Below are 21,458 nucleotides of genomic sequence, written 5' to 3'. Positions count from 1 at the left end.
AGCTCCTTCCTCTCCGGTCTCGTCTCTCGTCCATCTGTGTGTCTCTGTGTCTCTCTCTCTCCCCCTCCCCGTTCCCGTGCTCCCTCCGTGCACTTTCCCGCGCCTCGACTCTCTCGGCAAGCAGGCCGGCCCCCTTTTCGGCTCCCGTGCGTTTTCCCTCCAAAAAACTTAGTTTTTTCCTCCTTTTTCCAGGGAGGCAGGCGTGGCTTGTGTGTGTGTGTGTGTGTGTGTGTGTGTGTGTGTGTGTGTGTGTGTGTGTGTCCCCGTCCTTGCAGGCGGGCCCCTTTCGACAGCCGGCCGTTTTCCCTCCAAAAAACTTAGTATATACACCTTTTCTTTCTTTTTTTCGGCAGGCAGGCAGGTGTGTGTGTGTCCCCGTCCCTCCCGAGAGAGCGCTGCCCCTTGCCTCTGCCCGCAGGTGCCGACGGTCCGCTTTCGCTTGCAGCTCACTCGGCACGGCTGCTGCTGGTGGGAGGGGCCTAAGCTAAGGAGGCCGGCCGGCTGGCGCCCCCCGCGGCTGCGGTCGTTGTCGGGCCGTTGACAGGAGATCAAAGAGCAGGGCCCCCGCCCGGGACTGGCGGGCAGGCAGGCGAGCAAGCAGGCAGGCAAGAGAGGGGGAGAGCGGAGTCCGGGCGGCCGGCAGCCGCGTGCGGACCGGGCTCCAGAGGCGTCGGCCTGCGCCGCTGCGCGCCAGCCGGACGCCCGCGCGCCCGCCCAAGGCCGGCGTCGGGCATCGCTTCTCGGCCTTTTGGCTAAGATCAAGTGTAGTATCTGTTCTTATCAGTTTAATATCTGATACGTCCCCCATCGGGGGACCACATATTAAACGGATTTTTGGAACAGGGAGCTGGATCAGGAGCTTGCTCCGTCCTCTCCACGCATCGGCCCGGTATTGCAGCGCCTCCGGGAACGGTGCACTACCTTCTCTCAGCGGTGAAAAGACAGACGTAGCTAGCAAGCAAGCGAGGTGGACCGGAGCTCCTTCCTCTCCGGTCTCGTCTCTCGTCCATCTGTGTGTCTCTGTGTCTCTCTCTCTCCCCCTCCCCGTTCCCGTGCTCCCTCCGTGCACTTTCCCGCGCCTCGACTCTCTCGGCAAGCAGGCCGGCCCCCTTTTCGGCTCCCGTGCGTTTTCCCTCCAAAAAACTTAGTTTTTTCCTCCTTTTTCCAGGGAGGCAGGCGTGGCTTGTGTGTGTGTGTGTGTGTGTGTGTGTGTGTGTGTGTGTGTGTGTGTGTGTCCCCGTCCTTGCAGGCGGGCCCCTTTCGACAGCCGGCCGTTTTCCCTCCAAAAAACTTAGTATATACACCTTTTCTTTCTTTTTTTCGGCAGGCAGGCAGGTGTGTGTGTGTCCCCGTCCCTCCCGAGAGAGCGCTGCCCCTTGCCTCTGCCCGCAGGTGCCGACGGTCCGCTTTCGCTTGCAGCTCACTCGGCACGGCTGCTGCTGGTGGGAGGGGCCTAAGCTAAGGAGGCCGGCCGGCTGGCGCCCCCCGCGGCTGCGGTCGTTGTCGGGCCGTTGACAGGAGATCAAAGAGCAGGGCCCCCGCCCGGGACTGGCGGGCAGGCAGGCGAGCAAGCAGGCAGGCAAGAGAGGGGGAGAGCGGAGTCCGGGCGGCCGGCAGCCGCGTGCGGACCGGGCTCCAGAGGCGTCGGCCTGCGCCGCTGCGCGCCAGCCGGACGCCCGCGCGCCCGCCCAAGGCCGGCGTCGGGCATCGCTTCTCGGCCTTTTGGCTAAGATCAAGTGTAGTATCTGTTCTTATCAGTTTAATATCTGATACGTCCCCCATCGGGGGACCACATATTAAACGGATTTTTGGAACAGGGAGCTGGATCAGGAGCTTGCTCCGTCCTCTCCACGCATCGGCCCGGTATTGCAGCGCCTCCGGGAACGGTGCACTACCTTCTCTCAGCGGTGAAAAGACAGACGTAGCTAGCAAGCAAGCGAGGTGGACCGGAGCTCCTTCCTCTCCGGTCTCGTCTCTCGTCCATCTGTGTGTCTCTGTGTCTCTCTCTCTCCCCCTCCCCGTTCCCGTGCTCCCTCCGTGCACTTCCCGCGCCTCGACTCTCTCGGCAAGCAGGCCGGCCCCCTTTTCGGCTCCCGTGCGTTTTCCCTCCAAAAAACTTAGTTTTTTCCTCCTTTTTCCAGGGAGGCAGGCGTGGCTGTGTGTGTGTGTGTGTGTGTGTGTGTGTGTGTGTGTGTGTGTGTGTGTGTGTGTCCCCGTCCTTGCAGGCGGGCCCCTTTCGACAGCCGGCCGTTTTCCCTCCAAAAAACTTAGTATATACACCTTTTCTTTCTTTTTTTCGGCAGGCAGGCAGGTGTGTGTGTGTCCCCGTCCCTCCCGAGAGAGCGCTGCCCCTTGCCTCTGCCCGCAGGTGCCGACGGTCCGCTTTCGCTTGCAGCTCACTCGGCACGGCTGCTGCTGGTGGGAGGGGCCTAAGCTAAGGAGGCCGGCCGGCTGGCGCCCCCCGCGGCTGCGGTCGTTGTCGGGCCGTTGACAGGAGATCAAAGAGCAGGGCCCCCGCCCGGGACTGGCGGGCAGGCAGGCGAGCAAGCAGGCAGGCAAGAGAGGGGGAGAGCGGAGTCCGGGCGGCCGGCAGCCGCGTGCGGACCGGGCTCCAGAGGCGTCGGCCTGCGCCGCTGCGCGCCAGCCGGACGCCCGCGCGCCCGCCCAAGGCCGGCGTCGGGCATCGCTTCTCGGCCTTTTGGCTAAGATCAAGTGTAGTATCTGTTCTTATCAGTTTAATATCTGATACGTCCCCCATCGGGGGACCACATATTAAACGGATTTTTGGAACAGGGAGCTGGATCAGGAGCTTGCTCCGTCCTCTCCACGCATCGGCCCGGTATTGCAGCGCCTCCGGGAACGGTGCACTACCTTCTCTCAGCGGTGAAAAGACAGACGTAGCTAGCAAGCAAGCGAGGTGGACCGGAGCTCCTTCCTCTCCGGTCTCGTCTCTCGTCCATCTGTGTGTCTCTGTGTCTCTCTCTCTCCCCCTCCCCGTTCCCGTGCTCCCTCCGTGCACTTTCCCGCGCCTCGACTCTCTCTGGCAAGCAGGCCGGCCCCCTTTTCGGCTCCCGTGCGTTTTCCCTCCAAAAAACTTAGTTTTTTCCTCCTTTTTCCAGGGAGGCAGGCGTGGCTTGTGTGTGTGTGTGTGTGTGTGTGTGTGTGTGTGTGTGTGTGTGTGTGTGTGTGTGTCCCCGTCCTTGCAGGCGGGCCCCTTTCGACAGCCGGCCGTTTTCCCTCCAAAAAACTTAGTATATACACCTTTTCTTTCTTTTTTTCGGCAGGCAGGCAGGTGTGTGTGTGTCCCCGTCCCTCCCGAGAGAGCGCTGCCCCTTGCCTCTGCCCGCAGGTGCCGACGGTCCGCTTTCGCTTGCAGCTCACTCGGCACGGCTGCTGCTGGTGGGAGGGGCCTAAGCTAAGGAGGCCGGCCGGCTGGCGCCCCCCGCGGCTGCGGTCGTTGTCGGGCCGTTGACAGGAGATCAAAGAGCAGGGCCCCCGCCCGGGACTGGCGGGCAGGCAGGCGAGCAAGCAGGCAGGCAAGAGAGGGGGAGAGCGGAGTCCGGGCGGCCGGCAGCCGCGTGCGGACCGGGCTCCAGAGGCGTCGGCCTGCGCCGCTGCGCGCCAGCCGGACGCCCGCGCGCCCGCCCAAGGCCGGCGTCGGGCATCGCTTCTCGGCCTTTTGGCTAAGATCAAGTGTAGTATCTGTTCTTATCAGTTTAATATCTGATACGTCCCCCATCGGGGGACCACATATTAAACGGATTTTTGGAACAGGGAGCTGGATCAGGAGCTTGCTCCGTCCTCTCCACGCATCGGCCCGGTATTGCAGCGCCTCCGGGAACGGTGCACTACCTTCTCTCAGCGGTGAAAAGACAGACGTAGCTAGCAAGCAAGCGAGGTGGACCGGAGCTCCTTCCTCTCCGGTCTCGTCTCTCGTCCATCTGTGTGTCTCTGTGTCTCTCTCTCTCCCCCTCCCCGTTCCCGTGCTCCCTCCGTGCACTTTCCCGCGCCTCGACTCTCTCGGCAAGCAGGCCGGCCCCCTTTTCGGCTCCCGTGCGTTTTCCCTCCAAAAAACTTAGTTTTTTCCTCCTTTTTCCAGGGAGGCAGGCGTGGCTTGTGTGTGTGTGTGTGTGTGTGTGTGTGTGTGTGTGTGTGTGTGTGTGTGTGTGTCCCCGTCCTTGCAGGCGGGCCCCTTTCGACAGCCGGCCGTTTTCCCTCCAAAAAACTTAGTATATACACCTTTTCTTTCTTTTTTTCGGCAGGCAGGCAGGTGTGTGTGTGTCCCCGTCCCTCCCGAGAGAGCGCTGCCCCTTGCCTCTGCCCGCAGGTGCCGACGGTCCGCTTTCGCTTGCAGCTCACTCGGCACGGCTGCTGCTGGTGGGAGGGGCCTAAGCTAAGGAGGCCGGCCGGCTGGCGCCCCCCGCGGCTGCGGTCGTTGTCGGGCCGTTGACAGGAGATCAAAGAGCAGGGCCCCCGCCCGGGACTGGCGGGCAGGCAGGCGAGCAAGCAGGCAGGCAAGAGAGGGGGAGAGCGGAGTCCGGGCGGCCGGCAGCCGCGTGCGGACCGGGCTCCAGAGGCGTCGGCCTGCGCCGCTGCGCGCCAGCCGGACGCCCGCGCGCCCGCCCAAGGCCGGCGTCGGGCATCGCTTCTCGGCCTTTTGGCTAAGATCAAGTGTAGTATCTGTTCTTATCAGTTTAATATCTGATACGTCCCCCATCGGGGGACCACATATTAAACGGATTTTTGGAACAGGGAGCTGGATCAGGAGCTTGCTCCGTCCTCTCCACGCATCGGCCCGGTATTGCAGCGCCTCCGGGAACGGTGCACTACCTTCTCTCAGCGGTGAAAAGACAGACGTAGCTAGCAAGCAAGCGAGGTGGACCGGAGCTCCTTCCTCTCCGGTCTCGTCTCTCGTCCATCTGTGTGTCTCTGTGTCTCTCTCTCTCCCCCTCCCCGTTCCCGTGCTCCCTCCGTGCACTTTCCCGCGCCTCGACTCTCTCGGCAAGCAGGCCGGCCCCCTTTTCGGCTCCCGTGCGTTTTCCCTCCAAAAAACTTAGTTTTTTCCTCCTTTTTCCAGGGAGGCAGGCGTGGCTTGTGTGTGTGTGTGTGTGTGTGTGTGTGTGTGTGTGTGTGTGTGTGTGTGTGTGTGTCCCCGTCCTTGCAGGCGGGCCCCTTTCGACAGCCGGCCGTTTTCCCTCCAAAAAACTTAGTATATACACCTTTTCTTTCTTTTTTTCGGCAGGCAGGCAGGTGTGTGTGTGTCCCCGTCCCTCCCGAGAGAGCGCTGCCCCTTGCCTCTGCCCGCAGGTGCCGACGGTCCGCTTTCGCTTGCAGCTCACTCGGCACGGCTGCTGCTGGTGGGAGGGGCCTAAGCTAAGGAGGCCGGCCGGCTGGCGCCCCCCGCGGCTGCGGTCGTTGTCGGGCCGTTGACAGGAGATCAAAGAGCAGGGCCCCCGCCCGGGACTGGCGGGCAGGCAGGCGAGCAAGCAGGCAGGCAAGAGAGGGGGAGAGCGGAGTCCGGGCGGCCGGCAGCCGCGTGCGGACCGGGCTCCAGAGGCGTCGGCCTGCGCCGCTGCGCGCCAGCCGGACGCCCGCGCGCCCGCCCAAGGCCGGCGTCGGGCATCGCTTCTCGGCCTTTTGGCTAAGATCAAGTGTAGTATCTGTTCTTATCAGTTTAATATCTGATACGTCCCCCATCGGGGGACCACATATTAAACGGATTTTTGGAACAGGGAGCTGGATCAGGAGCTTGCTCCGTCCTCTCCACGCATCGGCCCGGTATTGCAGCGCCTCCGGGAACGGTGCACTACCTTCTCTCAGCGGTGAAAAGACAGACGTAGCTAGCAAGCAAGCGAGGTGGACCGGAGCTCCTTCCTCTCCGGTCTCGTCTCTCGTCCATCTGTGTGTCTCTGTGTCTCTCTCTCTCCCCCTCCCCGTTCCCGTGCTCCCTCCGTGCACTTTCCCGCGCCTCGACTCTCTCGGCAAGCAGGCCGGCCCCCTTTTCGGCTCCCGTGCGTTTTCCCTCCAAAAAACTTAGTTTTTTCCTCCTTTTTCCAGGGAGGCAGGCGTGGCTTGTGTGTGTGTGTGTGTGTGTGTGTGTGTGTGTGTGTGTGTGTGTGTGTGTGTCCCCGTCCTTGCAGGCGGGCCCCTTTCGACAGCCGGCCGTTTTCCCTCCAAAAAACTTAGTATATACACCTTTTCTTTCTTTTTTTCGGCAGGCAGGCAGGTGTGTGTGTGTCCCCGTCCCTCCCGAGAGAGCGCTGCCCCTTGCCTCTGCCCGCAGGTGCCGACGGTCCGCTTTCGCTTGCAGCTCACTCGGCACGGCTGCTGCTGGTGGGAGGGGCCTAAGCTAAGGAGGCCGGCCGGCTGGCGCCCCCCGCGGCTGCGGTCGTTGTCGGGCCGTTGACAGGAGATCAAAGAGCAGGGCCCCCGCCCGGGACTGGCGGGCAGGCAGGCGAGCAAGCAGGCAGGCAAGAGAGGGGGAGAGCGGAGTCCGGGCGGCCGGCAGCCGCGTGCGGACCGGGCTCCAGAGGCGTCGGCCTGCGCCGCTGCGCGCCAGCCGGACGCCCGCGCGCCCGCCCAAGGCCGGCGTCGGGCATCGCTTCTCGGCCTTTTGGCTAAGATCAAGTGTAGTATCTGTTCTTATCAGTTTAATATCTGATACGTCCCCCATCGGGGGACCACATATTAAACGGATTTTTGGAACAGGGAGCTGGATCAGGAGCTTGCTCCGTCCTCTCCACGCATCGGCCCGGTATTGCAGCGCCTCCGGGAACGGTGCACTACCTTCTCTCAGCGGTGAAAAGACAGACGTAGCTAGCAAGCAAGCGAGGTGGACCGGAGCTCCTTCCTCTCCGGTCTCGTCTCTCGTCCATCTGTGTGTCTCTGTGTCTCTCTCTCTCCCCCTCCCCGTTCCCGTGCTCCCTCCGTGCACTTTCCCGCGCCTCGACTCTCTCGGCAAGCAGGCCGGCCCCCTTTTCGGCTCCCGTGCGTTTTCCCTCCAAAAAACTTAGTTTTTTCCTCCTTTTTCCAGGGAGGCAGGCGTGGCTTGTGTGTGTGTGTGTGTGTGTGTGTGTGTGTGTGTGTGTGTGTGTGTGTGTGTCCCCGTCCTTGCAGGCGGGCCCCTTTCGACAGCCGGCCGTTTTCCCTCCAAAAAACTTAGTATATACACCTTTTCTTTCTTTTTTTCGGCAGGCAGGCAGGTGTGTGTGTGTCCCCGTCCCTCCCGAGAGAGCGCTGCCCCTTGCCTCTGCCCGCAGGTGCCGACGGTCCGCTTTCGCTTGCAGCTCACTCGGCACGGCTGCTGCTGGTGGGAGGGGCCTAAGCTAAGGAGGCCGGCCGGCTGGCGCCCCCCGCGGCTGCGGTCGTTGTCGGGCCGTTGACAGGAGATCAAAGAGCAGGGCCCCCGCCCGGGACTGGCGGGCAGGCAGGCGAGCAAGCAGGCAGGCAAGAGAGGGGGAGAGCGGAGTCCGGGCGGCCGGCAGCCGCGTGCGGACCGGGCTCCAGAGGCGTCGGCCTGCGCCGCTGCGCGCCAGCCGGACGCCCGCGCGCCCGCCCAAGGCCGGCGTCGGGCATCGCTTCTCGGCCTTTTGGCTAAGATCAAGTGTAGTATCTGTTCTTATCAGTTTAATATCTGATACGTCCCCCATCGGGGGACCACATATTAAACGGATTTTTGGAACAGGGAGCTGGATCAGGAGCTTGCTCCGTCCTCTCCACGCATCGGCCCGGTATTGCAGCGCCTCCGGGAACGGTGCACTACCTTCTCTCAGCGGTGAAAAGACAGACGTAGCTAGCAAGCAAGCGAGGTGGACCGGAGCTCCTTCCTCTCCGGTCTCGTCTCTCGTCCATCTGTGTGTTCTCTGTGTCTCTCTCTCTCCCCCTCCCCGTTCCCGTGCTCCCTCCGTGCACTTTCCCGCGCCTCGACTCTCTCGGCAAGCAGGCCGGCCCCCTTTTCGGCTCCCGTGCGTTTTCCCTCCAAAAAACTTAGTTTTTTCCTCCTTTTTCCAGGGAGGCAGGCGTGGCTTGTGTGTGTGTGTGTGTGTGTGTGTGTGTGTGTGTGTGTGTGTGTGTGTGTGTCCCCGTCCTTGCAGGCGGGCCCCTTTCGACAGCCGGCCGTTTTCCCTCCAAAAAACTTAGTATATACACCTTTTCTTTCTTTTTTTCGGCAGGCAGGCAGGTGTGTGTGTGTCCCCGTCCCTCCCGAGAGAGCGCTGCCCCTTGCCTCTGCCCGCAGGTGCCGACGGTCCGCTTTCGCTTGCAGCTCACTCGGCACGGCTGCTGCTGGTGGGAGGGGCCTAAGCTAAGGAGGCCGGCCGGCTGGCGCCCCCCGCGGCTGCGGTCGTTGTCGGGCCGTTGACAGGAGATCAAAGAGCAGGGCCCCCGCCCGGGACTGGCGGGCAGGCAGGCGAGCAAGCAGGCAGGCAAGAGAGGGGGAGAGCGGAGTCCGGGCGGCCGGCAGCCGCGTGCGGACCGGGCTCCAGAGGCGTCGGCCTGCGCCGCTGCGCGCCAGCCGGACGCCCGCGCGCCCGCCCAAGGCCGGCGTCGGGCATCGCTTCTCGGCCTTTTGGCTAAGATCAAGTGTAGTATCTGTTCTTATCAGTTTAATATCTGATACGTCCCCCATCGGGGGACCACATATTAAACGGATTTTTGGAACAGGGAGCTGGATCAGGAGCTTGCTCCGTCCTCTCCACGCATCGGCCCGGTATTGCAGCGCCTCCGGGAACGGTGCACTACCTTCTCTCAGCGGTGAAAAGACAGACGTAGCTAGCAAGCAAGCGAGGTGGACCGGAGCTCCTTCCTCTCCGGTCTCGTCTCTCGTCCATCTGTGTGTCTCTGTGTCTCTCTCTCTCCCCCTCCCCGTTCCCGTGCTCCCTCCGTGCACTTTCCCGCGCCTCGACTCTCTCGGCAAGCAGGCCGGCCCCCTTTTCGGCTCCCGTGCGTTTTCCCTCCAAAAAACTTAGTTTTTTCCTCCTTTTTCCAGGGAGGCAGGCGTGGCTTGTGTGTGTGTGTGTGTGTGTGTGTGTGTGTGTGTGTGTGTGTGTGTGTGTCCCCGTCCTTGCAGGCGGGCCCCTTTCGACAGCCGGCCGTTTTCCCTCCAAAAAACTTAGTATATACACCTTTTCTTTCTTTTTTTCGGCAGGCAGGCAGGTGTGTGTGTGTCCCCGTCCCTCCCGAGAGAGCGCTGCCCCTTGCCTCTGCCCGCAGGTGCCGACGGTCCGCTTTCGCTTGCAGCTCACTCGGCACGGCTGCTGCTGGTGGGAGGGGCCTAAGCTAAGGAGGCCGGCCGGCTGGCGCCCCCCGCGGCTGCGGTCGTTGTCGGGCCGTTGACAGGAGATCAAAGAGCAGGGCCCCCGCCCGGGACTGGCGGGCAGGCAGGCGAGCAAGCAGGCAGGCAAGAGAGGGGGAGAGCGGAGTCCGGGCGGCCGGCAGCCGCGTGCGGACCGGGCTCCAGAGGCGTCGGCCTGCGCCGCTGCGCGCCAGCCGGACGCCCGCGCGCCCGCCCAAGGCCGGCGTCGGGCATCGCTTCTCGGCCTTTTGGCTAAGATCAAGTGTAGTATCTGTTCTTATCAGTTTAATATCTGATACGTCCCCCATCGGGGGACCACATATTAAACGGATTTTTGGAACAGGGAGCTGGATCAGGAGCTTGCTCCGTCCTCTCCACGCATCGGCCCGGTATTGCAGCGCCTCCGGGAACGGTGCACTACCTTCTCTCAGCGGTGAAAAGACAGACGTAGCTAGCAAGCAAGCGAGGTGGACCGGAGCTCCTTCCTCTCCGGTCTCGTCTCTCGTCCATCTGTGTGTCTCTGTGTCTCTCTCTCTCCCCCTCCCCGTTCCCGTGCTCCCTCCGTGCACTTTCCCGCGCCTCGACTCTCTCGGCAAGCAGGCCGGCCCCCTTTTCGGCTCCCGTGCGTTTTCCCTCCAAAAAACTTAGTTTTTTCCTCCTTTTTCCAGGGAGGCAGGCGTGGCTTGTGTGTGTGTGTGTGTGTGTGTGTGTGTGTGTGTGTGTGTGTGTGTGTGTGTCCCCGTCCTTGCAGGCGGGCCCCTTTCGACAGCCGGCCGTTTTCCCTCCAAAAAACTTAGTATATACACCTTTTCTTTCTTTTTTTCGGCAGGCAGGCAGGTGTGTGTGTGTCCCCGTCCCTCCCGAGAGAGCGCTGCCCCTTGCCTCTGCCCGCAGGTGCCGACGGTCCGCTTTCGCTTGCAGCTCACTCGGCACGGCTGCTGCTGGTGGGAGGGGCCTAAGCTAAGGAGGCCGGCCGGCTGGCGCCCCCCGCGGCTGCGGTCGTTGTCGGGCCGTTGACAGGAGATCAAAGAGCAGGGCCCCCGCCCGGGACTGGCGGGCAGGCAGGCGAGCAAGCAGGCAGGCAAGAGAGGGGGAGAGCGGAGTCCGGGCGGCCGGCAGCCGCGTGCGGACCGGGCTCCAGAGGCGTCGGCCTGCGCCGCTGCGCGCCAGCCGGACGCCCGCGCGCCCGCCCAAGGCCGGCGTCGGGCATCGCTTCTCGGCCTTTTGGCTAAGATCAAGTGTAGTATCTGTTCTTATCAGTTTAATATCTGATACGTCCCCCATCGGGGGACCACATATTAAACGGATTTTTGGAACAGGGAGCTGGATCAGGAGCTTGCTCCGTCCTCTCCACGCATCGGCCCGGTATTGCAGCGCCTCCGGGAACGGTGCACTACCTTCTCTCAGCGGTGAAAAGACAGACGTAGCTAGCAAGCAAGCGAGGTGGACCGGAGCTCCTTCCTCTCCGGTCTCGTCTCTCGTCCATCTGTGTGTCTCTGTGTCTCTCTCTCTCCCCCTCCCCGTTCCCGTGCTCCCTCCGTGCACTTTCCCGCGCCTCGACTCTCTCGGCAAGCAGGCCGGCCCCCTTTTCGGCTCCCGTGCGTTTTCCCTCCAAAAAACTTAGTTTTTTCCTCCTTTTTCCAGGGAGGCAGGCGTGCTTGTGTGGTGTGTGTGTGTGTGTGTGTGTGTGTGTGTGTGTGTGTGTCCCCGTCCTTGCAGGCGGGCCCCTTTCGACAGCCGGCCGTTTTCCCTCCAAAAAACTTAGTATATACACCTTTTCTTTCTTTTTTTCGGCAGGCAGGCAGGTGTGTGTGTGTCCCCGTCCCTCCCGAGAGAGCGCTGCCCCTTGCCTCTGCCCGCAGGTGCCGACGGTCCGCTTTCGCTTGCAGCTCACTCGGCACGGCTGCTGCTGGTGGGAGGGGCCTAAGCTAAGGAGGCCGGCCGGCTGGCGCCCCCCGCGGCTGCGGTCGTTGTCGGGCCGTTGACAGGAGATCAAAGAGCAGGGCCCCCGCCCGGGACTGGCGGGCAGGCAGGCGAGCAAGCAGGCAGGCAAGAGAGGGGGAGAGCGGAGTCCGGGCGGCCGGCAGCCGCGTGCGGACCGGGCTCCAGAGGCGTCGGCCTGCGCCGCTGCGCGCCAGCCGGACGCCCGCGCGCCCGCCCAAGGCCGGCGTCGGGCATCGCTTCTCGGCCTTTTGGCTAAGATCAAGTGTAGTATCTGTTCTTATCAGTTTAATATCTGATACGTCCCCCATCGGGGGACCACATATTAAACGGATTTTTGGAACAGGGAGCTGGATCAGGAGCTTGCTCCGTCCTCTCCACGCATCGGCCCGGTATTGCAGCGCCTCCGGGAACGGTGCACTACCTTCTCTCAGCGGTGAAAAGACAGACGTAGCTAGCAAGCAAGCGAGGTGGACCGGAGCTCCTTCCTCTCCGGTCTCGTCTCTCGTCCATCTGTGTGTCTCTGTGTCTCTCTCTCTCCCCCTCCCCGTTCCCGTGCTCCCTCCGTGCACTTTCCCGCGCCTCGACTCTCTCGGCAAGCAGGCCGGCCCCCTTTTCGGCTCCCGTGCGTTTTCCCTCCAAAAAACTTAGTTTTTTCCTCCTTTTTCCAGGGAGGCAGGCGTGGCTTGTGTGTGTGTGTGTGTGTGTGTGTGTGTGTGTGTGTGTGTGTGTGTGTGTGTGTCCCCGTCCTTGCAGGCGGGCCCCTTTCGACAGCCGGCCGTTTTCCCTCCAAAAAACTTAGTATATACACCTTTTCTTTCTTTTTTTCGGCAGGCAGGCAGGTGTGTGTGTGTCCCCGTCCCTCCCGAGAGAGCGCTGCCCCTTGCCTCTGCCCGCAGGTGCCGACGGTCCGCTTTCGCTTGCAGCTCACTCGGCACGGCTGCTGCTGGTGGGAGGGGCCTAAGCTAAGGAGGCCGGCCGGCTGGCGCCCCCCGCGGCTGCGGTCGTTGTCGGGCCGTTGACAGGAGATCAAAGAGCAGGGCCCCCGCCCGGGACTGGCGGGCAGGCAGGCGAGCAAGCAGGCAGGCAAGAGAGGGGGAGAGCGGAGTCCGGGCGGCCGGCAGCCGCGTGCGGACCGGGCTCCAGAGGCGTCGGCCTGCGCCGCTGCGCGCCAGCCGGACGCCCGCGCGCCCGCCCAAGGCCGGCGTCGGGCATCGCTTCTCGGCCTTTTGGCTAAGATCAAGTGTAGTATCTGTTCTTATCAGTTTAATATCTGATACGTCCCCCATCGGGGGACCACATATTAAACGGATTTTTGGAACAGGGAGCTGGATCAGGAGCTTGCTCCGTCCTCTCCACGCATCGGCCCGGTATTGCAGCGCCTCCGGGAACGGTGCACTACCTTCTCTCAGCGGTGAAAAGACAGACGTAGCTAGCAAGCAAGCGAGGTGGACCGGAGCTCCTTCCTCTCCGGTCTCGTCTCTCGTCCATCTGTGTGTCTCTGTGTCTCTCTCTCTCCCCCTCCCCGTTCCCGTGCTCCCTCCGTGCACTTTCCCGCGCCTCGACTCTCTCGGCAAGCAGGCCGGCCCCCTTTTCGGCTCCCGTGCGTTTTCCCTCCAAAAAACTTAGTTTTTTCCTCCTTTTTCCAGGGAGGCAGGCGTGGCTGTGTGTGTGTGTGTGTGTGTGTGTGTGTGTGTGTGTGTGTGTGTGTGTGTGTGTGTCCCCGTCCTTGCAGGCGGGCCCCTTTCGACAGCCGGCCGTTTTCCCTCCAAAAAACTTAGTATATACACCTTTTCTTTCTTTTTTTCGGCAGGCAGGCAGGTGTGTGTGTGTCCCCGTCCCTCCCGAGAGAGCGCTGCCCCTTGCCTCTGCCCGCAGGTGCCGACGGTCCGCTTTCGCTTGCAGCTCACTCGGCACGGCTGCTGCTGGTGGGAGGGGCCTAAGCTAAGGAGGCCGGCCGGCTGGCGCCCCCCGCGGCTGCGGTCGTTGTCGGGCCGTTGACAGGAGATCAAAGAGCAGGGCCCCCGCCCGGGACTGGCGGGCAGGCAGGCGAGCAAGCAGGCAGGCAAGAGAGGGGGAGAGCGGAGTCCGGGCGGCCGGCAGCCGCGTGCGGACCGGGCTCCAGAGGCGTCGGCCTGCGCCGCTGCGCGCCAGCCGGACGCCCGCGCGCCCGCCCAAGGCCGGCGTCGGGCATCGCTTCTCGGCCTTTTGGCTAAGATCAAGTGTAGTATCTGTTCTTATCAGTTTAATATCTGATACGTCCCCCATCGGGGGACCACATATTAAACGGATTTTTGGAACAGGGAGCTGGATCAGGAGCTTGCTCCGTCCTCTCCACGCATCGGCCCGGTATTGCAGCGCCTCCGGGAACGGTGCACTACCTTCTCTCAGCGGTGAAAAGACAGACGTAGCTAGCAAGCAAGCGAGGTGGACCGGAGCTCCTTCCTCTCCGGTCTCGTCTCTCGTCCATCTGTGTGTCTCTGTGTCTCTCTCTCTCCCCCTCCCCGTTCCCGTGCTCCCTCCGTGCACTTTCCCGCGCCTCGACTCTCTCGGCAAGCAGGCCGGCCCCCTTTTCGGCTCCCGTGCGTTTTCCCTCCAAAAAACTTAGTTTTTTCCTCCTTTTTCCAGGGAGGCAGGCGTGGCTTGTGTGTGTGTGTGTGTGTGTGTGTGTGTGTGTGTGTGTGTGTGTGTGTGTGTCCCCGTCCTTGCAGGCGGGCCCCTTTCGACAGCCGGCCGTTTTCCCTCCAAAAAACTTAGTATATACACCTTTTCTTTCTTTTTTTCGGCAGGCAGGCAGGTGTGTGTGTGTCCCCGTCCCTCCCGAGAGAGCGCTGCCCCTTGCCTCTGCCCGCAGGTGCCGACGGTCCGCTTTCGCTTGCAGCTCACTCGGCACGGCTGCTGCTGGTGGGAGGGGCCTAAGCTAAGGAGGCCGGCCGGCTGGCGCCCCCCGCGGCTGCGGTCGTTGTCGGGCCGTTGACAGGAGATCAAAGAGCAGGGCCCCCGCCCGGGACTGGCGGGCAGGCAGGCGAGCAAGCAGGCAGGCAAGAGAGGGGGAGAGCGGAGTCCGGGCGGCCGGCAGCCGCGTGCGGACCGGGCTCCAGAGGCGTCGGCCTGCGCCGCTGCGCGCCAGCCGGACGCCCGCGCGCCCGCCCAAGGCCGGCGTCGGGCATCGCTTCTCGGCCTTTTGGCTAAGATCAAGTGTAGTATCTGTTCTTATCAGTTTAATATCTGATACGTCCCCCATCGGGGGACCACATATTAAACGGATTTTTGGAACAGGGAGCTGGATCAGGAGCTTGCTCCGTCCTCTCCACGCATCGGCCCGGTATTGCAGCGCCTCCGGGAACGGTGCACTACCTTCTCTCAGCGGTGAAAAGACAGACGTAGCTAGCAAGCAAGCGAGGTGGACCGGAGCTCCTTCCTCTCCGGTCTCGTCTCTCGTCCATCTGTGTGTCTCTGTGTCTCTCTCTCTCCCCCTCCCCGTTCCCGTGCTCCCTCCGTGCACTTTCCCGCGCCTCGACTCTCTCGGCAAGCAGGCCGGCCCCCTTTTCGGCTCCCGTGCGTTTTCCCTCCAAAAAACTTAGTTTTTTCCTCCTTTTTCCAGGGAGGCAGGCGTGGCTTGTGTGTGTGTGTGTGTGTGTGTGTGTGTGTGTGTGTGTGTGTGTGTGTCCCCGTCCTTGCAGGCGGGCCCCTTTCGACAGCCGGCCGTTTTCCCTCCAAAAAACTTAGTATATACACCTTTTCTTTCTTTTTTTCGGCAGGCAGGCAGGTGTGTGTGTGTCCCCGTCCCTCCCGAGAGAGCGCTGCCCCTTGCCTCTGCCCGCAGGTGCCGACGGTCCGCTTTCGCTTGCAGCTCACTCGGCACGGCTGCTGCTGGTGGGAGGGGCCTAAGCTAAGGAGGCCGGCCGGCTGGCGCCCCCCGCGGCTGCGGTCGTTGTCGGGCCGTTGACAGGAGATCAAAGAGCAGGGCCCCCGCCCGGGACTGGCGGGCAGGCAGGCGAGCAAGCAGGCAGGCAAGAGAGGGGGAGAGCGGAGTCCGGGCGGCCGGCAGCCGCGTGCGGACCGGGCTCCAGAGGCGTCGGCCTGCGCCGCTGCGCGCCAGCCGGACGCCCGCGCGCCCGCCCAAGGCCGGCGTCGGGCATCGCTTCTCGGCCTTTTGGCTAAGATCAAGTGTAGTATCTGTTCTTATCAGTTTAATATCTGATACGTCCCCCATCGGGGGACCACATATTAAACGGATTTTTGGAACAGGGAGCTGGATCAGGAGCTTGCTCCGTCCTCTCCACGCATCGGCCCGGTATTGCAGCGCCTCCGGGAACGGTGCACTACCTTCTCTCAGCGGTGAAAAGACAGACGTAGCTAGCAAGCAAGCGAGGTGGACCGGAGCTCCTTCCTCTCCGGTCTCGTCTCTCGTCCATCTGTGTGTCTCTGTGTCTCTCTCTCTCCCCCTCCCCGTTCCCGTGCTCCCTCCGTGCACTTTCCCGCGCCTCGACTCTCTCGGCAAGCAGGCCGGCCCCCTTTTCGGCTCCCGTGCGTTTTCCCTCCAAAAAACTTAGTTTTTTCCTCCTTTTTCCAGGGAGGCAGGCGTGGCTTGTGTGTGTGTGTGTGTGTGTGTGTGTGTGTGTGTGTGTGTGTGTGTGTGTGTGTCCCCGTCCTTGCAGGCGGGCCCCTTTCGACAGCCGGCCGTTTTCCCTCCAAAAAACTTAGTATATACACCTTTTCTTTCTTTTTTTCGGCAGGCAGGCAGGTGTGTGTGTGTCCCCGTCCCTCCCGAGAGAGCGCTGCCCCTTGCCTCTGCCCGCAGGTGCCGACGGTCCGCTTTCGCTTGCAGCTCACTCGGCACGGCTGCTGCTGGTGGGAGGGGCCTAAGCTAAGGAGGCCGGCCGGCTGGCGCCCCCCGCGGCTGCGGTCGTTGTCGGGCCGTTGACAGGAGATCAAAGAGCAGGGCCCCCGCCCGGGACTGGCGGGCAGGCAGGCGAGCAAGCAGGCAGGCAAGAGAGGGGGAGAGCGGAGTCCGGGCGGCCGGCAGCCGCGTGCGGACCGGGCTCCAGAGGCGTCGGCCTGCGCCGCTGCGCGCCAGCCGGACGCCCGCGCGCCCGCCCAAGGCCGGCGTCGGGCATCGCTTCTCGGCCTTTTGGCTAAGATCAAGTGTAGTATCTGTTCTTATCAGTTTAATATCTGATACGTCCCCCATCGGGGGACCACATATTAAACGGATTTTTGGAACAGGGAGCTGGATCAGGAGCTTGCTCCGTCCTCTCCACGCATCGGCCCGGTATTGCAGCGCCTCCGGGAACGGTGCACTACCTTCTCTCAGCGGTGAAAAGACAGACGTAGCTAGCAAGCAAGCGAGGTGGACCGGAGCTCCTTCCTCTCCGGTCTCGTCTCTCGTCCATCTGTGTGTCTCTGTGTCTCTCTCTCTCCCCCTCCCCGTTCCCGTGCTCCCTCCGTGCACTTTCCCGCGCCTCGACTCTCTCGGCAAGCAGGCCGGCCCCCTTTTCGGCTCCCGTGCGTTTTCCCTCCAAAAAACTTAGTTTTTTCCTCCTTTTTCCAGGGAGGCAGGCGTGGCTTGTGTGTGTGTGTGTGTGTGTGTGTGTGTGTGTGTGTGTGTGTGTGTGTGTGTCCCCGTCCTTGCAGGCGGGCCCCTTTCGACAGCCGGCCGTTTTCCCTCCAAAAAACTTAGTATATACACCTTTTCTTTCTTTTTTTCGGCAGGCAGGCAGGTGTGTGTGTGTCCCCGTCCCTCCCGAGAGAGCGCTGCCCCTTGCCTCTGCCCGCAGGTGCCGACGGTCCGCTTTCGCTTGCAGCTCACTCGGCACGGCTGCTGCTGGTGGGAGGGGCCTAAGCTAAGGAGGCCGGCCGGCTGGCGCCCCCCGCGGCTGCGGTCGTTGTCGGGCCGTTGACAGGAGATCAAAGAGCAGGGCCCCCGCCCGGGACTGGCGGGCAGGCAGGCGAGCAAGCAGGCAGGCAAGAGAGGGGGAGAGCGGAGTCCGGGCGGCCGGCAGCCGCGTGCGGACCGGGCTCCAGAGGCGTCGGCCTGCGCCGCTGCGCGCCAGCCGGACGCCCGCGCGCCCGCCCAAGGCCGGCGTCGGGCATCGCTTCTCGGCCTTTTGGCTAAGATCAAGTGTAGTATCTGTTCTTATCAGTTTAATATCTGATACGTCCCCCATCGGGGGACCACATATTAAACGGATTTTTGGAACAGGGAGCTGGATCAGGAGCTTGCTCCGTCCTCTCCACGCATCGGCCCGGTATTGCAGCGCCTCCGGGAACGGTGCACTACCTTCTCTCAGCGGTGAAAAGACAGACGTAGCTAGCAAGCAAGCGAGGTGGACCGGAGCTCCTTCCTCTCCGGTCTCGTCTCTCGTCCATCTGTGTGTCTCTGTGTCTCTCTCTCTCCCCCTCCCCGTTCCCGTGCTCCCTCCGTGCACTTTCCCGCGCCTCGACTCTCTCGGCAAGCAGGCCGGCCCCCTTTTCGGCTCCCGTGCGTTTTCCCTCCAAAAAACTTAGTTTTTTCCTCCTTTTTCCAGGGAGGCAGGCGTGGCTTGTGTGTGTGTGTGTGTGTGTGTGTGTGTGTGTGTGTGTGTGTGTGTGTGTGTGTCCCCGTCCTTGCAGGCGGGCCCCTTTCGACAGCCGGCCGTTTTCCCTCCAAAAAACTTAGTATATACACCTTTTCTTTCTTTTTTTCGGCAGGCAGGCAGGTGTGTGTGTGTCCCCGTCCCTCCCGAGAGAGCGCTGCCCCTTGCCTCTGCCCGCAGGTGCCGACGGTCCGCTTTCGCTTGCAGCTCACTCGGCACGGCTGCTGCTGGTGGGAGGGGCCTAAGCTAAGGAGGCCGGCCGGCTGGCGCCCCCCGCGGCTGCGGTCGTTGTCGGGCCGTTGACAGGAGATCAAAGAGCAGGGCCCCCGCCCGGGACTGGCGGGCAGGCAGGCGAGCAAGCAGGCAGGCAAGAGAGGGGGAGAGCGGAGTCCGGGCGGCCGGCAGCCGCGTGCGGACCGGGCTCCAGAGGCGTCGGCCTGCGCCGCTGCGCGCCAGCCGGACGCCCGCGCGCCCGCCCAAGGCCGGCGTCGGGCATCGCTTCTCGGCCTTTTGGCTAAGATCAAGTGTAGTATCTGTTCTTATCAGTTTAATATCTGATACGTCCCCCATCGGGGGACCACATATTAAACGGATTTTTGGAACAGGGAGCTGGATCAGGAGCTTGCTCCGTCCTCTCCACGCATCGGCCCGGTATTGCAGCGCCTCCGGGAACGGTGCACTACCTTCTCTCAGCGGTGAAAAGACAGACGTAGCTAGCAAGCAAGCGAGGTGGACCGGAGCTCCTTCCTCTCCGGTCTCGTCTCTCGTCCATCTGTGTGTCTCTGTGTCTCTCTCTCTCCCCCTCCCCGTTCCCGTGCTCCCTCCGTGCACTTTCCCGCGCCTCGACTCTCTCGGCAAGCAGGCCGGCCCCCTTTTCGGCTCCCGTGCGTTTTCCCTCCAAAAAACTTAGTTTTTTCCTCCTTTTTCCAGGGAGGCAGGCGTGGCTTGTGTGTGTGTGTGTGTGTGTGTGTGTGTGTGTGTGTGTGTGTGTGTGTGTCCCCGTCCTTGCAGGCGGGCCCCTTTCGACAGCCGGCCGTTTTCCCTCCAAAAAACTTAGTATATACACCTTTTCTTTCTTTTTTTCGGCAGGCAGGCAGGTGTGTGTGTGTCCCCGTCCCTCCCGAGAGAGCGCTGCCCCTTGCCTCTGCCCGCAGGTGCCGACGGTCCGCTTTCGCTTGCAGCTCACTCGGCACGGCTGCTGCTGGTGGGAGGGGCCTAAGCTAAGGAGGCCGGCCGGCTGGCGCCCCCCGCGGCTGCGGTCGTTGTCGGGCCGTTGACAGGAGATCAAAGAGCAGGGCCCCCGCCCGGGACTGGCGGGCAGGCAGGCGAGCAAGCAGGCAGGCAAGAGAGGGGGAGAGCGGAGTCCGGGCGGCCGGCAGCCGCGTGCGGACCGGGCTCCAGAGGCGTCGGCCTGCGCCGCTGCGCGCCAGCCGGACGCCCGCGCGCCCGCCCAAGGCCGGCGTCGGGCATCGCTTCTCGGCCTTTTGGCTAAGATCAAGTGTAGTATCTGTTCTTATCAGTTTAATATCTGATACGTCCCCCATCGGGGGACCACATATTAAACGGATTTTTGGAACAGGGAGCTGGATCAGGAGCTTGCTCCGTCCTCTCCACGCATCGGCCCGGTATTGCAGCGCCTCCGGGAACGGTGCACTACCTTCTCTCAGCGGTGAAAAGACAGACGTAGCTAGCAAGCAAGCGAGGTGGACCGGAGCTCCTTCCTCTCCGGTCTCGTCTCTCGTCCATCTGTGTGTCTCTGTGTCTCTCTCTCTCCCCCTCCCCGTTCCCGTGCTCCCTCCGTGCACTTTCCCGCGCCTCGACTCTCTCGGCAAGCAGGCCGGCCCCCTTTTCGGCTCCCGTGCGTTTTCCCTCCAAAAAACTTAGTTTTTTCCTCCTTTTTCCAGGGAGGCAGGCGTGGCTGTGTGTGTGTGTGTGTGTGTGTGTGTGTGTGTGTGTGTGTGTGTGTGTGTGTCCCCGTCCTTGCAGGCGGGCCCCTTTCGACAGCCGGCCGTTTTCCCTCCAAAAAACTTAGTATATACACCTTTTCTTTCTTTTTTTCGGCAGGCAGGCAGGTGTGTGTGTGTCCCCGTCCCTCCCGAGAGAGCGCTGCCCCTTGCCTCTGCCCGCAGGTGCCGACGGTCCGCTTTCGCTTGCAGCTCACTCGGCACGGCTGCTGCTGGTGGGAGGGGCCTAAGCTAAGGAGGCCGGCCGGCTGGCGCCCCCCGCGGCTGCGGTCGTTGTCGGGCCGTTGACAGGAGATCAAAGAGCAGGGCCCCCGCCCGGGACTGGCGGGCAGGCAGGCGAGCAAGCAGGCAGGCAAGAGAGGGGGAGAGCGGAGTCCGGGCGGCCGGCAGCCGCGTGCGGACCGGGCTCCAGAGGCGTCGGCCTGCGCCGCTGCGCGCCAGCCGGACGCCCGCGCGCCCGCCCAAGGCCGGCGTCGGGCATCGCTTCTCGGCCTTTTGGCTAAGATCAAGTGTAGTATCTGTTCTTATCAGTTTAATATCTGATACGTCCCCCATCGGGGGACCACATATTAAACGGATTTTTGGAACAGGGAGCTGGATCAGGAGCTTGCTCCGTCCTCTCCACGCATCGGCCCGGTATTGCAGCGCCTCCGGGAACGGTGCACTACCTTCTCTCAGCGGTGAAAAGACAGACGTAGCTAGCAAGCAAGCGAGGTGGACCGGAGCTCCTTCCTCTCCGGTCTCGTCTCTCGTCCATCTGTGTGTCTCTGTGTCTCTCTCTCTCCCCCTCCCCGTTCCCGTGCTCCCTCCGTGCACTTTCCCGCGCCTCGACTCTCTCGGCAAGCAGGCCGGCCCCCTTTTCGGCTCCCGTGCGTTTTCCCTCCAAAAAACTTAGTTTTTTCCTCCTTTTTCCAGGGAGGCAGGCGTGGCTTGTGTGTGTGTGTGTGTGTGTGTGTGTGTGTGTGTGTGTGTGTGTGTGTGTGTGTCCCCGTCCTTGCAGGCGGGCCCCTTTCGACAGCCGGCCGTTTTCCCTCCAAAAAACTTAGTATATACACCTTTTCTTTCTTTTTTTCGGCAGGCAGGCAGGTGTGTGTGTGTCCCCGTCCCTCCCGAGAGAGCGCTGCCCCTTGCCTCTGCCCGCAGGTGCCGACGGTCCGCTTTCGCTTGCAGCTCACTCGGCACGGCTGCTGCTGGTGGGAGGGGCCTAAGCTAAGGAGGCCGGCCGGCTGGCGCCCCCCGCGGCTGCGGTCGTTGTCGGGCCGTTGACAGGAGATCAAAGAGCAGGGCCCCCGCCCGGGACTGGCGGGCAGGCAGGCGAGCAAGCAGGCAGGCAAGAGAGGGGGAGAGCGGAGTCCGGGCGGCCGGCAGCCGCGTGCGGACCGGGCTCCAGAGGCGTCGGCCTGCGCCGCTGCGCGCCAGCCGGACGCCCGCGCGCCCGCCCAAGGCCGGCGTCGGGCATCGCTTCTCGGCCTTTTGGCTAAGATCAAGTGTAGTATCTGTTCTTATCAGTTTAATATCTGATACGTCCCCCATCGGGGGACCACATATTAAACGGATTTTTGGAACAGGGAGCTGGATCAGGAGCTTGCTCCGTCCTCTCCACGCATCGGCCCGGTATTGCAGCGCCTCCGGGAACGGTGCACTACCTTCTCTCAGCGGTGAAAAGACAGACGTAGCTAGCAA

General features: G+C 62.8%; 22 non-coding genes across 22 annotated transcripts; all 22 read left to right on the top strand.

Moving 5' to 3' along the window:
* The first annotated feature begins 732 nt into the window (after window positions 1-732).
* Window positions 733-923, top strand: LOC148809980 (U2 spliceosomal RNA). Its single transcript, XR_016087068.1, has one exon. It is a non-coding gene; the product is annotated as a U2 spliceosomal RNA (small nuclear RNA).
* Window positions 924-1,706: 783 nt separating this feature from the next.
* LOC148809979 (U2 spliceosomal RNA) lies at window positions 1,707-1,897 on the top strand. The gene has a single exon (XR_016087067.1). It is a non-coding gene; the product is annotated as a U2 spliceosomal RNA (small nuclear RNA).
* A 785-nt stretch (window positions 1,898-2,682) lies between these two features.
* Window positions 2,683-2,873, top strand: LOC148809978 (U2 spliceosomal RNA). Its single transcript, XR_016087066.1, has one exon. It is a non-coding gene; the product is annotated as a U2 spliceosomal RNA (small nuclear RNA).
* Window positions 2,874-3,663: 790 nt separating this feature from the next.
* LOC148809977 (U2 spliceosomal RNA) lies at window positions 3,664-3,854 on the top strand. The gene has a single exon (XR_016087065.1). It is a non-coding gene; the product is annotated as a U2 spliceosomal RNA (small nuclear RNA).
* Window positions 3,855-4,641: 787 nt separating this feature from the next.
* Window positions 4,642-4,832, top strand: LOC148809976 (U2 spliceosomal RNA). The gene has a single exon (XR_016087064.1). It is a non-coding gene; the product is annotated as a U2 spliceosomal RNA (small nuclear RNA).
* A 789-nt stretch (window positions 4,833-5,621) lies between these two features.
* Window positions 5,622-5,812, top strand: LOC148809975 (U2 spliceosomal RNA). Its single transcript, XR_016087063.1, has one exon. It is a non-coding gene; the product is annotated as a U2 spliceosomal RNA (small nuclear RNA).
* A 785-nt stretch (window positions 5,813-6,597) lies between these two features.
* LOC148809974 (U2 spliceosomal RNA) lies at window positions 6,598-6,788 on the top strand. The gene has a single exon (XR_016087062.1). It is a non-coding gene; the product is annotated as a U2 spliceosomal RNA (small nuclear RNA).
* Window positions 6,789-7,573: 785 nt separating this feature from the next.
* LOC148809973 (U2 spliceosomal RNA) lies at window positions 7,574-7,764 on the top strand. The gene has a single exon (XR_016087061.1). It is a non-coding gene; the product is annotated as a U2 spliceosomal RNA (small nuclear RNA).
* Window positions 7,765-8,550: 786 nt separating this feature from the next.
* Window positions 8,551-8,741, top strand: LOC148809972 (U2 spliceosomal RNA). Its single transcript, XR_016087060.1, has one exon. It is a non-coding gene; the product is annotated as a U2 spliceosomal RNA (small nuclear RNA).
* Window positions 8,742-9,524: 783 nt separating this feature from the next.
* Window positions 9,525-9,715, top strand: LOC148809971 (U2 spliceosomal RNA). The gene has a single exon (XR_016087058.1). It is a non-coding gene; the product is annotated as a U2 spliceosomal RNA (small nuclear RNA).
* A 785-nt stretch (window positions 9,716-10,500) lies between these two features.
* Window positions 10,501-10,691, top strand: LOC148809970 (U2 spliceosomal RNA). Its single transcript, XR_016087057.1, has one exon. It is a non-coding gene; the product is annotated as a U2 spliceosomal RNA (small nuclear RNA).
* A 777-nt stretch (window positions 10,692-11,468) lies between these two features.
* Window positions 11,469-11,659, top strand: LOC148809969 (U2 spliceosomal RNA). The gene has a single exon (XR_016087056.1). It is a non-coding gene; the product is annotated as a U2 spliceosomal RNA (small nuclear RNA).
* Window positions 11,660-12,446: 787 nt separating this feature from the next.
* LOC148809968 (U2 spliceosomal RNA) lies at window positions 12,447-12,637 on the top strand. The gene has a single exon (XR_016087055.1). It is a non-coding gene; the product is annotated as a U2 spliceosomal RNA (small nuclear RNA).
* Window positions 12,638-13,425: 788 nt separating this feature from the next.
* Window positions 13,426-13,616, top strand: LOC148809967 (U2 spliceosomal RNA). Its single transcript, XR_016087054.1, has one exon. It is a non-coding gene; the product is annotated as a U2 spliceosomal RNA (small nuclear RNA).
* A 785-nt stretch (window positions 13,617-14,401) lies between these two features.
* LOC148809966 (U2 spliceosomal RNA) lies at window positions 14,402-14,592 on the top strand. Its single transcript, XR_016087053.1, has one exon. It is a non-coding gene; the product is annotated as a U2 spliceosomal RNA (small nuclear RNA).
* Window positions 14,593-15,373: 781 nt separating this feature from the next.
* LOC148809965 (U2 spliceosomal RNA) lies at window positions 15,374-15,564 on the top strand. The gene has a single exon (XR_016087052.1). It is a non-coding gene; the product is annotated as a U2 spliceosomal RNA (small nuclear RNA).
* A 787-nt stretch (window positions 15,565-16,351) lies between these two features.
* LOC148809964 (U2 spliceosomal RNA) lies at window positions 16,352-16,542 on the top strand. The gene has a single exon (XR_016087051.1). It is a non-coding gene; the product is annotated as a U2 spliceosomal RNA (small nuclear RNA).
* Window positions 16,543-17,327: 785 nt separating this feature from the next.
* LOC148809963 (U2 spliceosomal RNA) lies at window positions 17,328-17,518 on the top strand. Its single transcript, XR_016087050.1, has one exon. It is a non-coding gene; the product is annotated as a U2 spliceosomal RNA (small nuclear RNA).
* Window positions 17,519-18,305: 787 nt separating this feature from the next.
* On the top strand, window positions 18,306-18,496 carry LOC148809962 (U2 spliceosomal RNA). Its single transcript, XR_016087049.1, has one exon. It is a non-coding gene; the product is annotated as a U2 spliceosomal RNA (small nuclear RNA).
* Window positions 18,497-19,279: 783 nt separating this feature from the next.
* Window positions 19,280-19,470, top strand: LOC148809961 (U2 spliceosomal RNA). Its single transcript, XR_016087047.1, has one exon. It is a non-coding gene; the product is annotated as a U2 spliceosomal RNA (small nuclear RNA).
* A 784-nt stretch (window positions 19,471-20,254) lies between these two features.
* On the top strand, window positions 20,255-20,445 carry LOC148809960 (U2 spliceosomal RNA). The gene has a single exon (XR_016087046.1). It is a non-coding gene; the product is annotated as a U2 spliceosomal RNA (small nuclear RNA).
* Window positions 20,446-21,232: 787 nt separating this feature from the next.
* LOC148809959 (U2 spliceosomal RNA) lies at window positions 21,233-21,423 on the top strand. Its single transcript, XR_016087045.1, has one exon. It is a non-coding gene; the product is annotated as a U2 spliceosomal RNA (small nuclear RNA).
* Window positions 21,424-21,458: the final 35 nt, after the last annotated feature.

Source organism: Atractosteus spatula, unplaced genomic scaffold (genome assembly GCF_055471065.1).
Source record: "Atractosteus spatula isolate fAtrSpa1 unplaced genomic scaffold, fAtrSpa1.hap1 Scaffold_105, whole genome shotgun sequence".
NCBI classification, from domain to species: Eukaryota; Metazoa; Chordata; class Actinopteri; order Semionotiformes; family Lepisosteidae; genus Atractosteus; species Atractosteus spatula.
The sequence above is the reverse complement of the archived record's forward strand: the minus strand, read 5'-3'. Positions and strand labels throughout refer to the sequence as shown.